The sequence below is a fragment of the Ostrea edulis genome, chromosome 2, assembly GCF_947568905.1.
Source record: "Ostrea edulis chromosome 2, xbOstEdul1.1, whole genome shotgun sequence".
NCBI classification, from domain to species: domain Eukaryota; kingdom Metazoa; phylum Mollusca; class Bivalvia; order Ostreida; family Ostreidae; genus Ostrea; species Ostrea edulis.
Window position 1 is genome coordinate 79257815 of NC_079165.1, and position 12603 is coordinate 79270417.

The 12603-nt window shown below is 36.2% G+C and overlaps 1 pseudogene; it reads left to right on the forward strand.

Annotated features, from left to right (window-relative positions):
- Window positions 1-7271: 7271 nt before the first annotated feature.
- On the forward strand, window positions 7272-11268 carry LOC130051519 (IgGFc-binding protein-like; annotated as a pseudogene).
- The last annotated feature ends 1335 nt before the right edge of the window (window positions 11269-12603 follow it).

Below are 12603 nucleotides of genomic sequence, written 5' to 3' on the forward strand. Positions count from 1 at the left end.
CCCAGACACCGTCAACTTTCCGTCCCTTATGAAATTTACTTTTACCAAATTTACTTTCACCAATTTCAACAAATTTTCCCACTTCTCCTATTTTTTTTTCTGAATTCTTCTCTAAAATGCAGGTACACACTTCTCTGGAATAATTATACCAATCAACAACAGTTTGACTTGCAATTTCAAGTTCGTTTCTCACGAAAGTTTTACCCAGAAATATGTTATTAACAGAACCTTTTCCAGCGTTAATTTGTACTTTTTAAACCAACTACCAGTCCCGATGGAAAAAGTTTTGTTGCAGATTTTGTTAGAACATCTGCATACAAATCCGTCGCTTGAATATGACGAATCCTTTCTTAATCCAAATTTCCCGTTGTCACAGCTGCCACAGATTTTGCCGTCCAAATTTATCAAAATAGATAAAGGTAATCCTATTAATTAGTGAATCAACTTTCTTACATCAACACAAATGGAAAAAAATCTTTCAGTTTTAGGGGCATTTCATAGCAAATCAGCTGTTCAGTTTGTTTACATCAACACCTGCGAGTGACGTCGTATCATACGAATATTCATGAGAATTACGTATACAAAGCGCACGTGACCATTTTGCTGAACAGATTCCATTTATTTTGGAACAAAAAATGTACGTCTTCTTGCATTATTTTTCATTTCAGATTTTAAAAACTGATTTAAAAAACAGATTTTAAATTTAATTTTTAAGAAGGAATTAGAATGTGGGCTTATTTTTGTGATTTAGCGATTTTACTGATCGCTTACGCGATCGTATATATATATATATATATATATATATGTATGTATGTATGTATGTATACATGTATACATGTATATATATATATATATATTTATAGGTTATAGACTTTGTATGGGAAAGTATGAGGACCGAGTTTTTTGGCGCGTAGACGGAACGAGCTTGCGAGGTCCGTTCGCGACAAAAAACGAGGTCGTCATATTTCCCATACAAAGTGTATAACCTTTTTATTATATACTTTCAATTTCATTTAGAAACTAACAATAATTTTATTTTTAACAATAACTTTATCGGTTTAACTGAGTAAAAGATGAAAAACACGAAAAATTTGAAAATTAACGGCGTAGAAATTTGATTGTGACGTAATGTTTGCGGGCCGGAATGTTTCCGGGCATATATCGTGTGATATATGCCCGCAAACTTTTAAAGAAAAAAGAAGAGATGAAATTGAAAGTATATAATAAATATATATATTTATTTATTTAAACTAAACCTCCTTCGGCGGCACACATTTTAGCGCCATATTTTGGGGACCAGTATACTAGAAGTGTTCCTAAAGAAAGTACATCGGTTACTTTTTGAGTATACATGCAAACATGGAGGAAACCCTGATAAATAATGGCTTGACTATTGGGAATCGAATATATTACAAACAATGCACCAATTTTTTTAAAAATTATTTGTATTAATGAATTATATTCTACAACTGTAAAATAGATAAATACATTGTCCTATCAACATCAAGAATAAAAATGCATCATACATTATGGATAGAATGTAGAGGATAATGACAAAGAATCTTTCACGGAGCAAAGTTTTCAAAAGATTAGAAGACAGAGTCCCTAGAATAATAAAATGATAGTCATAGATTATTTACAAGCCATGGGCTTGAAATGGTGCCTTACATGACTTCTATCGCTGTTGTTTACAAATATTAGTTACTAGAAGTAAAACTTAAACATTGACGAAGTTGTGCGGAATCGAGTGAACTGTAAGAGACGTTCATTCAACCTTTGTTTACTATCGGCACTTTCCCCCACCTATAAATGTCTATTTGTAATAAATAAGCTCAAATACAAGGGGGAAACACGAACTGGTAAAATGACTAAAACAGTACAAGAAGCCATTAAAAACTCTGCAAAGAATAAAAGTGATTGTTATACCCCTATAAAACAGTTCCTATGTAACGCCTTACCAAAAAAAGTCCAACATTTCGACTGTTCTGGCGACTGTTGGACCGGGAACTGTTAAAATCGACTGTTAAAAAAGACTGTTGACCGATGACGTCATATGGCGCTAACTCGAGTTATCTTTTCGTGCCGTTTGGATAAAAAGAAATGGCGAATGCACATTTTGCGACAGCAACGGAAGATGAAATTCATTTAATTCTTCAAGGTAGGGACAACAAGAACATAGAAAAATTATTTGTTCATTTTCTAGAATCAATTGTATAAGATGAAGTTTACTTATTTTTATTTTATTCGTGTTAAAGCTATAGGCAAGTCACATGATTCTTGGGTCTGCTGATTTGTTTACGTAGGCTAATGGCGAGGTTCACTGATTTGACTGGTGATGAAATACAGAATTTAGTTGATGAAAAGCAGAGCAGATGCATGAAAAATATAATTATCAATTAAGATGTTAGGTATATTTTCTTTTAAACTAGTGGAATCGGTGATAATTGTACGCAATCACACTGTCCCGTTGTAAGTCAACAAACCAGATCGTGCACCTAGTAAAACAACCTTAAAAATGAGGGTGTATAACAAAACAGTTATTAACTGGGTCCTCGGACAACAGCTGTTTTGTTTGACCCTCGAACGGATTGTCCTCGAACCCAGTCAATAACTGTACACTATGACACAACAGTTTGTTGGTTGATTGCGAGACGCTCGGGAAATTTTCACTCATATGTAGACATCACCATTGCTGGCGAAGAGCTGCAAGGCCTATGCTCGGCGCTTACGGCCTTAAAACAAGGGGTGATCGTTATCGTGCCACATCTGCTGTGACACGTGGCCTCAGTTTTTGCGGTCTTATCCGAAAGACTGCAAAATTTAGTCGCCTCTTACGACCCGCAAGGGGTACTGAGAACCAATTCTAACCCAGATCCCCACGAGGCAATTATAAGTAAATTTCGATATATTGATTTGGTTGCAGAAGAGGCGATGTTTTATCCAACATGTAGAAAAAGATTCACCGAGTTTGATCATTAAAACGAGTCAGAAACTAAAAATGATATAATTCTTGAGCATCAAGGACACGCATTTGACTTTATCCGAATATATGGAGATGGATATTGTGTAGAATAACATGGTTGAGAGTATGACAGTACTCAAATATCCCAAATAACATTGATTACAGAAAATGAAACCTGAAATCAAACAAAAAGAAAATTTGGTAGCTAAATTGTATTTTTGAAAACTCCCAAAGGGCGGACTTATATATTCTGCATTTGTTGTTACTCATCAAGCAATTTAGTCTACATTTGCGTTAGCGCTTTCAAGTCAAAAAATCTGCTATGGTAATCAAAAGGTTGATTTTTGACTGCCAAAAAAATGGACATGCAATAACCTATCATGACCCCTCTCCATAATCTCTGAATACATGCGTATAGCATATCTCATTTCATTTCTCTCTCATATCGTATCAGACAACCAATCTTTTTATCAAGGGCAAACACCTCACGTTTGAGCTGACAATGCACCATCTGACAAGAAGTACTGTGTTAATTACACTATTAAATATGTTAGATCACAGTAGAAGTTACTCAAAGACGCTAGAGCTTGACACTGCTATTTGCAATCTATGTTAATGCTGCCTGCAAAGATGTTTTTTTTTTTTACAAATAACTCAGTAATTCATATATACACCTTGCCTTAATGTCAAACAACTTGATATATAAACAAGGGGTTACGTTTTCTTTAAAGCAAAATGCATGTTTACAAATGTACATATTGTGTTTGTAAAATTCTCCATTTTTTAACAATACTTAAATAACAAATTTCACGTTTTGTCCTAAAATTTGAAAAGGTCTCTGCATCAATGTCAAATAATATGATTCACGGTTAAAGGATTGCATACTTTAGAAATAATTATTTTCAAAGGTCCATGATATCTATATAGGATCTGATGAAATTTTCCATTAAAAAATAAATTTAGCCTCAAACCCTGTAAATGTCCCCATATATATATATGTCAAACAACTTTATATATAATCAAAGGGTTACACAAGTTGTTTGCAAATACCAATGACATCTACATCGGATCTGAAGAGTTTTTCCAGTTTTCGGCTATCATTTTTACAATTTTCATTTTTTTTTTTTTTTTGCCCTAAAACTCGTAAACGCCCATGGTCTGTAATATTTCAAATATCAGAAAATAGACTCATCTTACAGTGTGCCAGGGGAAGAAGAATGAACATCCGCCAGAGGAAATTCATGACTGGAATAGATCTATCGGGTTTATACGCAATTAGATAAGATAAGATGTGTGACACTACCAGGACAATTGGAATGCACACTTGTTGAAAGAATTTGAGGTTTATATACTACAAAATGTTTATGATTAATTTCCTACATCTTATTCCTGCTAGAAATCCGTAGTAGCAAGATATAAGAAAGGTGAATCTGATAACCTGTCTTTTAATTTGCAATTGCATAATAATGAAATAATGATTTTAGCGTATTTTCCTTTCATAAAGACATTAGCTCATTAATAGATTAGAGCATTTTGAAACTTGATGTAATCATTTTGTAAGAATGATATATGCTTAGTCACTAGTAGCAGACATAAATTTTCATAGCAAGGCTAACACGAAAATTTCTAGAATATAAATACCGTAAACAGTGTTTCTCTATCTTGCTTTTAACGTGAAAGGTGACTATAACGAACAGTGATCAATCTCATAATTCCCATAAGCAATACAAAATAAATAGTTGGGCAAACACGAACCCCTGGACACACCAGAGGTGGGATCAGGTGCCTAGGAGGAGTAAGCGTCCCCGGTCGACCGGCCATACCCTCCTCAAGCGCCACATCCTCACCAGGCAAACGTAGGTTTTTATGGAATAACAAATCATCTTAGTTCCACCCAACAGCAAACCGTATTGGACAAAGTAGTCCAGGAAAGGAGAATGTTATTAGATTAAGAAAGGAAGATCCCTGGTATACAACATTAATCCTATTTCAATTATAAATGTGTTGAAAGACATTTTCGGAAATAACAGTCATTTGCTTTTGATTATTCTGTTAAAATTCGTACAATCCACAATTTGTACCTGCTTTATTGGGTGTCACTTACAGAATTTGGGATTTTATATGTGAATTGATTAGTTTGATGTTCATTTATATGTGAAACCATCTCCGTTGAATAATGATGTATTATACTTAACATCACTAAGAGACAGTGGAACGAACAGCACTATTAGTCAACATGATCATCACAATAAGGCGTGTCTTATTGAGATGTTAGATTTGTCTGTGAAGCAATTGCCCGTATATTCATAAGTTAAATTCTTGCGAGGCAGAATTTATTCCAAAGCTGCTACTTTACATGAATTTCCTCACTCCACCTAAGTGTAAAAGGGGTACCTGACTATAGACAGTGAAAGATATTGTTAGAATGTTAGTACTCTAGTGCTTGTAATGGCAGCTTGCACTGTATGCTTCCTAGGAGGCTGAGAAAGTTTTAGATTGATATAAGGTCTGCCGTGGTAATGATGTACATTGATTATTGTAAAGCGCTTTGAGCAGCATACGCTGGATAGGGCGCTATATAAAACCAATCATTATTAAACCAATCACTATTATTATTATTACATAAGGATAAATAAAAATCGCATACCGTGGCCTTCACCTCGACAATTAGATATATCGAGGATGTTTTATTTATTAACAATTATCATTTATATGTCGATTTCATAGATCGTAGTGTATTCAAATTAAAATACACCAGAATCGTCCGTATCTGCTTCCTTCTTATGTCTATTATTGAACATAGATGTTAATGGCAAACTAAGATGTGAACTTTATAACAATCGGAATAATTACAGCTTCTTTATTTTCTCTCAACTGATTCGATACGCAAGAGCTTGTTCTGCTTATGATCAGTTTAAATCGAGACAGGCTACTGACAAACAAGTAGATGTTTCAAGGGTTTCAGCAGTCTCGTCTAACGTTAGTATTTTGCAAATTTTATGGTCGTTATAATGATGATAATCTAATTTACCTAATTTAATTGACAGTAAAGTGCTGTCTGAGATGATTCATATCAATTGAGATTCTTTGCACATTGTTTTTTACTATGGATTACTCCGTGTTTTAACGAACCATTAAATAAAATCTTAGTGCAATGAGCTACCTTAAAAATTAATTAGACTTATGCTTATTTTGTATTGAATGCAAAGCGATGTTAACGTTCCTGTGGCTAGTCGTATCAGTTTCACGGATAAAGCGTGGGGTGTTGAAGCGGACATGAAGTGTTATGTAACAGATATACATATACTCATTACCGTTTTTTCACAATGAGTAACATGTACTCTAAATTACTAAAATTTGCTCTGGTATTCAGCATTTCTTTTTTAGGAAACATGTCGTCTTAGCAACAGCGTAAAATGGGGTTCGATTTCTTGAAATGAACACCCCCCTATATGCATTCGAACTCAGCTTTCACAAGAATTCTCCTGAATCAAGGTTCAGCACTAACATAATATCTTAAAATCCGGAACATTCCTAATTCCATTCCGTTGTTTTCCTTAATGGACGATTCACAAATTCCAAGGCATTTTTTTACACAACAATTGTGCATGGCACTTACATTCTACAACTACTAGGGGCATATTTTTCGTATTTGTGCAGTTACAACTGCCGCTGCAGCTGGCTACTCGGAACTCCAAATTCACAATATGGGTCGTTGGCACTCCAACGCTTTTCACAAAAGTATATCCGAATTCCGGACTTAAACTGTGATTTGTGGTTTGCCTTGTTATGATTCTTCATCAATTAGAGTCTGTGGCTCTAATTATTGTTATCAGTCGTGTTTTGTCTGAGATAATGCAGGAAGACAGGGGCTTCCAACTTTAACATTAGTGTCTGTCATATGTTTCCCTGAGTGCGTCACTTTATGTACATTCTTCATCATGTGCTATGCTACAACAATGTCGTCGGACCGGGGCTTATGAATCCTACATGTTCATCTCTGCGATATCACGTTGTTTTGCATATAGCACACCGATAACTTTGCTACTCGTTTACTATGCATACTGTATCAATGTTTTAGTACAAGACCTGTAAATATACATTATTGGTATATTAGATTGTTTTTGGGTTTGTTTGATGGGGCGGTAGCAAGCCATCCAGTGCGAATTTGTACCATTTGTCTGTCTGCCATGTTACGATAGAGAATCACCCCCATATGGATGTACTTTTGTTTTGGGAAGTATGTGGTAGTCTAATTTGTAGTAGTATGTAGTAGTCTATTTTGTAGTATGCTTAAGGCAATGACATCATGATTGTAGCTGGTTTCCTGTACGTTTTACATGTGTATTATTGTCAATGCTACATGTAATTGAAATCCGTTACTTTATGACTTTTGTACTCTTGACCTTCCATAAGTTACAGGTGTAACTGTCTCAAATTCCATCTAGTCAAAAGTCTTGTCACTTTGTACTTACAAGTTTTACCCTTGATGTGATTTACCATAAAAGGTGAAGATAACGAACAGTGATCAATTTTATAAATCGCATAAGCAATACAAAATAGAGAGTTGGGCAAACACGGACCCCTGGACACACCAGAGATGGGATCAGGTGACTAGGAGTAAGCATCTCCTGTCGACCGGTCACACCCGTCGTGAAACCTATATCAGGTTAATGGAGTTATCCGTAGTCAAAATTGTGTGCCAAGAACGGCCTAACAATCGATATCAAACACGTCAGACAGAATTTGACCCAATCATAGGTTGTATTGGTAAACTAGATCGTTATAACGACCATAGAATTTGCGAAATACTGACTTTTGGAACCCAATAGCCAATATTGTCGCCTTCACTATTTTGATGATTCTGTGTGTATATACGTTTACATTTTGTTATTTATTGAATTAATAAATGACAATTTTGTTCATATTCATCATGTGTTCACTTGTGGTTAGCTAGGAGGCACAAACGCCTGAAAAACATAAAACGGTTTGTTTTTTTCAAAAGAAAGATCAAATTAGAAATATTGTCGGCGTCTTTATCTTAGCAATGATGGTATTTTACATCTTTTCGTGTTAGCCTTGTTATGCAAATTCATGTTTACTACCAATGACTATGCATTATTCTTACAAAATGATTACATCAGGTTTCAAAATGCTTTCATTTGATAGTGCGGCAATTAAAAAACAAGGGAGATATCCGTATTCTTTACATCTTCTTACTACGGATTTATGTTTAAAAGAATCATTTTATACTACGTGAACTACGAATCCCTGCAAAGTCAGTGCACTCCTACATAGTGGTGACCCTTCTAATAGTGTCATCTTATCTTGCAACAATATAATTGTGAATACATGCGATATATTTATTCCAGTCATGAATTCGCCGTGAAGGGTGCTCATCCTACTTCCCCTGGCACACTGTAAGATGTGTTTTTCTGATATTTGAAATATTACGTAAATTCTGAAGCACAGGCACTATTACAGTGGTAGAGTGTCAATAGAAAATTGTACAGTTACATCTTTTGAACCTCAATCCAACGTTATTGTCTTTTTCTACAATGATTTTATACACATTTTTCATTATGCATCATCATATATCCACTGATTGTATTGGACCGAATTTTACAGAAAAGTTTTAAAATCTTTGGGCATCCCTAGAAAAGTTATGGTTATCCTGTGCACCGTAGGATACTAGTAGTACGACGCATCCTTAGTTAACGTAGAGTTCAAAGTATGATAAATCAAATCTCAAAAACGTTATTAGTAATATTTTATATTGAACAAACGTCTCTCATCTAGGTACTGATGCATTGTAGATATTGTGTGAAAGGTGAAGATCAATCTCAAAAATCCTATCTGGAATACAAAGCAAAGTTTTGGGCAAACACGAACGCGGGATATACAAGAGATAGGATCAGGTGTCTAGAAAGAGTAAGTATCCCCTGCCTGTCCACCAGTCACGTGCACCATGAGCCTTGATCAGGTAAATTGAATAATCCATAGTCAAAATCAATGTACCAAGAACAGCTTAACAATCTGTATGAAAAAAAGTCACACAGCATTTAACTCAAAAATATATTTTATCGGCAAACTAGATCATTATAATGACCATAGAATTTGAGACATGCTGACTTCAAACTAGACTGTTGAAACCCATGTAACATCAACTTGTTTGTCAGTAGCCTGTCGTGATTTAAAAACATATACGCAGAACAAGCTCTTGCTTATCGAATCAGAAATAAACACCATATGCAGATGATAATGGAATATTGTGACAAAGATATAGATTTGGGAAGATGACGATGGATAAGCTAAAAATTATTGTTAATAGAGTTGCCTGATCGAGATGTGGGGCTCACGGTGGATGTGACCGGTCGACAAGGGGTGCTTACTCCTCCTTGGCACCTGGTCCCACTTCTGGTGTATTCAGGAGTCCGTGTTTGCACAGCTATTTATTTGTATTGTTTATAAGAGTTATGAGATTGATCACTGTTCGTTATCTTCACCTTTCATAAAACGTCGTCGATATATCTAAATTTGAAGTTGAAGACCACAGCAATTTTTTCTTCTCATAGAAGCTTTGAAATAAACTCTTATAAGAATATAACTACAGGTCACCTAACAAAGGAGCACAATTCGTGCCCATCAGAATTCCGGAAGACTGTTGGAAGACCTGAAGACTACGAAAATATTGTTATTAAGGAATACCAACATATTTTTTATTTCAACTTCAGAGTACGTGTGCCTGGAATTAGAGTGGTGTTTAACGAAGTAATTCTGTGTGTTGTTAAAACAACAAAGCGTCATTCTAAACTCGTAGTGTAATCTACCATATATAAATATTACCTTACTTCAATCGGTGGAAAAACGACTGAAGTGATATCAAGCAACGTTCACTTGACATTGAATAGAAATCAGATAATATCGTACGATAAAACAACCATCAATATATATCCTGTCGGATTTTATTCAGGTACCCTAGATAGCAGAGGGACACACTTCCTCATTGCCTTCCTAGATAACAAGGCTACTGTGATTCAAGATATTGGTCCTGAGATATTCATCACCACGGCCAGCAACACAACGGTTCATGTCCACGTGACTTCACCCGCTACTTTAAAACCCTACGTCAACCAAAGGTTTGTAGTTATCCGTGGAGTGGTACATCAACTAACGGTCAGCCCTGACTTCCGGTTAGATCACACTAAGATGTCTCACAAGGCTATAGAGACAACAGCAAATGAGGACATAGTTGTGTACGGGTTAACAGAGAAGTTAATTCGAATGGTGGATACCTTGCTCTGCCTACTGACGTCCTAGGGTCAGAATATTACACCATATCTTATGCTCATCATATTACTATTGTCTTTACTGTTATAGCTACCAAAACAACACTCATGTCGTCATTAAATTTCCAAATCACAAGAATGTCAGTGTTACTTACAGAACTTATCGCAGAAACCAGTGGATTAAAGTCACCATGAATAGATATGACACCTTTCAGATTAGTTCTGTTGGTGATCTCACCGGAAGTTACGTCATTTCTGATAATTCCATAAATGTCATCAGCGGAAACAAAAAAGCAATCGCTGGGATTTCGCGTGATCACTTGAATGAGATGTTACTACCCGTTAGAGCGTGGGGCAAAAACTTTGTCACTGTACCAATTCCTTAGAGATCCGAGGGAGATCTTTTCCGTTTCGTTGTTAGTCAAGATAACACTGAAGTCAATATCACTGGTAAAATTGACGGCACCATTTTCTCTGATCACTTTATAATCCGTCATACTGGAAGTCACGCACAGAAGATGTACAGTTCGTTTATGTATTTTCAGGTGGTTGCCAGTAAACCAATCGCCTTGTACGAGTTTTCAGTGACCCAGAGCAAACACGAAAACTCCGACCCTTCCCTGATAACCCATTTAGCAATACGCGACAGACTATACCTTAACTACTTCCAAATATTCCTTAGGACAGTATCAAAACTACATGTTTGTTATGAACCCTAGCATCACCATAGATGGAATCCTATTCGGCAAAGCTAATCGGGAATCTTATGGATTTCCCATCGGATTATTAGTGGCACCTATTAATTCTATGAGGTTTTCCAAGTTACTTTTTCACACTTGGTCATATCAATCAGGTGACAAATATATATCACTCCAACTCTCATCACCTTTAGAAGTGAAGTATCCACTGCTTTGGATAAAATCCACGATCATTATAACCATTCTGCATTTCTGTCACTTTAATCATGATTATCCTCTCTGATCTTTATATTGAAGGGATGGCAAACCCAACCTATGACGAGATGGGATAGAATTGATATGATTGTGATGGAGAAGTAGATGTAAAACTTATACGGTAGCAATTTTGATGCACCAGACAAATAATGTCTCTTCAGTGATGCTCAACCAAAATGTTTGAAATCCGAAATAACAATGAAGTTTTAGAGCTAAATATAGCCAAAAACAGCGTGCCAAAAAAGTGGAGTCAAATTCGTCTAAGGATAAGAGCTATGCATGATGGAGATAATCCTTAATTTTAAAATAATTTTCTCAATTTTATAACAGCAATTAAATATACATCCGTATTTTCAAGCTAGTAACGAAGTACTTAGCTACTGGGCTGTAGAGACCCTCGGGGACTAACAGCCCACCAACAGAGGCCTCGATCCAGGGGTCATAATGATGAAGAGGACTGTGACGGAAAGGGTAATATACTGTGACCTAAGTAGAGCCACCAAGATTGTGTCCTCTGTCGGAATCTTCTTTCTTTTTTTTTTTTTGATCACGCAAAAGCAAAGGCGAGTGTGTTCAAACCGCTGCACGTTACAAAATCGTGACAGGGTAGTGGCTGATGTTTGGTGGGAGGCCTGATTCTGATAGAATATCGCTGGGACTTTGTGTCCATGTACGGACGGGGTTTCGTCCTGGGACGACGGCGGTTGTCGTCGTGAACGGCGGATGCCTTTGCCGAATAGGTGCCAAACAATCAGAGAAGATCCATGCTAAGCTTCGGAACGAAGCTTAACTGAGCGTAGGAAGTGTAGCGAACAGTATGTAGGGAATTTCTACTGCTTCGCTAGCGAGCTACATGTACACTGATTTTGACTATGGACAACTCCCGTTTACCTGATCATGATATAGGGCTCACGGCGGGTGTGACCGGTCGACAGGGGATGCTTACTCCTCCTAGGCACCTGGTCCCACCTCTGGTGTGTCCAAGGGTTCTTGTTTGCCCAACTATCTATTTTGTATTGCTTGTAGGAGTTATGAGATTGATCACTGTTCATTATCTTCACCTTTCCTAAAAACCGTTTTATATTTTTAAACCTCGTATCACACAGCAAGAACGCTTAATTTGTGTATAGGAAAGACGTACGTGCCCAGAAGGGAAATAACAAGATAGGAGAAGAGCCATTCCTGGCCCACTCTTCAAAAATACTAATATTACATATAGTTATAGGGTATACCTAATCCTAACAGGAAATTTTTAAAAAAAAATTCTTGTTATCCCCGTAATTTGTTTGTCTAGCAACACATCAAACATTGCAACCATAATTTGAATTTGAGGTCTATTTCAACAACATTTATTCATTAAAATAATAAAAAGGTTCCATATTTTTAGCTACCACACAAT